Genomic DNA, 2714 nt, shown 5'->3' with positions numbered 1-2714 from the left:
GCCAGTAGTAGTATCATCCAAATGCCCTGTTGGGTTTTTTCATAACAGATTTCTTTTAAATCCCCTTTTATAGTTGTGGATCTCTATAGATCAATGGTTCTTAAAGGGAAGAGGGAATTTTGACAGCCCCCCCCCCAAAGACATTTGGCTAAGTGTAGGGACATTTCGGTTTTCACAACTTGGTGGGTGGGTGGGGGTGCTACTGGTATCTAGTGGGTAGAAGCCAGAGATGCTGCTCAACATTCTGCAATGCACAGGAGAGATCCCCACAACAAATTATTTGGCCCAGGATGTCCGTAGTACCCACTTGGAGAAACCTTGCTCTTGGCCCGCATTTTTTATTCGCTTGGAGCCTGGTAACATTGAAAGGCATCAGGCTCTAACTTGAGGCCAGGCTGGGTGTTCTATACGGCCACCAGGTGCTCAGGGTGCACAGAGTGCACTTGCTTTGCAAACTCACCAGCTGTGGCTCCCCCTCTTGTTAGTGTCAGCTGGTTGTTTAAGCCCTTTGAGATTCCTTTCTTTTTTCCTAAAAAAATTTAATGTTGCCACTATTGCAGATGTCAATCCCCCACACCTGCCTCCCCCTCCCTTGGTCTTCACCACATTATTGTCCTTGTCCATGGGGTATGCATATATGTTATTTAGCTAATCCTTTCACTTCTTTATCCAGTCACCCCCACAAGATTTCTTTCTTTAAAAAAAAATAAAACTACACAAAAACGTATCATACTTACTGCCCTACCCTGAGCGTGACTGAGGGTGGCATCGCAACCTCCCGATCCGCCCTGCTCTGTGCATGACAGGGGGCGGGGCCCCAACTCCCCAATCGGCCCTGCTCTGAGCCCGACCAGGGGCTGCACCTAGGGATTGGGGGTGCCCTCTGCCACCCGGGAGCAGGCCTAAGCCAGCAGGTCGTTATCTCCCGAGGAGTCCCAGACTGCGAGAGGGCACAGGCCGGGCTGGGGGACCCCCGCCCCCAAGTGCACAAATTTTTGTGCACCGGGCCTCTAGTTTATGATAAAGATATTAAAGTTTTCCTCTCATATATCATTCATTTTCCTTCATACCTCAGGTACATGGGGTCTTGCTTATTGATTTCCAGGTGTATCCAATTGAGAATAAATTTAGTTACAAAGGAAACAATTGAGGTTTTGGTCTCTGGAGGCAGACAGATAGGAATATGAATACGTAAAAAACTAAGTCCTGTGTAAACTTGGCACATATGGCAGCTAGTAGTAGTATCATCCAAATTCCCTGTTGGGTTTTTTTCATAACAGATTTCTTTTAAATCCCCTTTTATAGTTGTGGATCTCTATAGATCAATGATTCTTAAAGGGAAGAGGGAATTTTGATCCCCCAAAGACATTTGGCTAAGTGTAGGGACATTTCGATTTTCACAACTTGCTGGGTGGGTGGGGGTGCTACTGGCAATCCCCTTTTATAGTTGTGGATCTCTATAGATCAATGGTTCTTAAAGGGAAGAGGGAATTTTGACAGCCCCCCCCCCAAAGACATTTGGCTAAGTGTAGGGACATTTCGGTTTTCACAACTTGGTGGGTGGGTGGGGGTGCTACTGGTATCTAGTGGGTAGAAGCCAGAGATGCTGCTCAACATTCTGCAATGCACAGGAGAGATCCCCACAACAAATTATTTGGCCCAGGATGTCCGTAGTACCCACTTGGAGAAACCTTGCTCTTGGCCCGCATTTTTTATTCGCTTGGAGCCTGGTAACATTGAAAGGCATCAGGCTCTAACTTGAGGCCAGGCTGGGTGTTCTATACGGCCACCAGGTGCTCAGGGTGCACAGAGTGCACTTGCTTTGCAAACTCACCAGCTGTGGCTCCCCCTCTTGTTAGTGTCAGCTGGTTGTTTAAGCCCTTTGAGATTCCTTTCTTTTTTCCTAAAAAAATTTAATGTTGCCACTATTGCAGATGTCAATCCCCCACACCTGCCTCCCCCTCCCTTGGTCTTCACCACATTATTGTCCTTGTCCATGGGGTATGCATATATGTTATTTAGCTAATCCTTTCACTTCTTTATCCAGTCACCCCCACAAGATTTCTTTCTTTAAAAAAAAATAAAACTACACAAAAACGTATCATACTTACTCATAAGGTTGTGATGAACACTGAATCAAGTTCTATGTAATTTTATATAGAGTTATATATATGCAGTAAAAGTCCCATTAATTTTCCCGGCCCACCCACCATCCCCCTGCCCCTCTCAAAATCCCCATCCCCAAGGTTCAAATTCTCTCCTTTAAAATGCTTTCATTCCTTTGGTGGCAAAAATCAGGCTCAGGCTGGGAAGTGAGTCACCACTCAGAAGCTAAAGGAGCTTGTTTTTCTTTCTCTGAATGCATTTGTTAAGAATTTCTGCCTGATCCTTCAGCCGCTTGTGGTTGGATCCTCTCTTAATGTTTAAGACGCACGGAGAGAGCTATGGCACCAAGACGTTTTCCAATTGTTAGGAATGAGAGTTTTTTAAATACCGAAAATAACCAGAGGGCAGAGAGCCCTGAAATCCTGTTACATAAGCAGATGCTGGAGGACCCAGGCAGGCTGTGAGGTTCCCTTCACCACAAGCCAATCTCTGCTGATCCTCCCGAACCTTTGCTGGATTTACCTTGATGCTGTAGAATCTCAAGAGGGGACTCGGGATGCCGCACACTGCCGGCAGCGGGACCAGCCTGTAAAATAAGCAGTGCCAGG

Source organism: Myotis brandtii, unplaced genomic scaffold, assembly GCF_000412655.1.
Source record: "Myotis brandtii unplaced genomic scaffold, ASM41265v1 scaffold1464, whole genome shotgun sequence".
NCBI lineage: Eukaryota > Metazoa > Chordata > Mammalia > Chiroptera > Vespertilionidae > Myotis > Myotis brandtii.
This window is presented reverse-complemented; position numbering follows the sequence as displayed.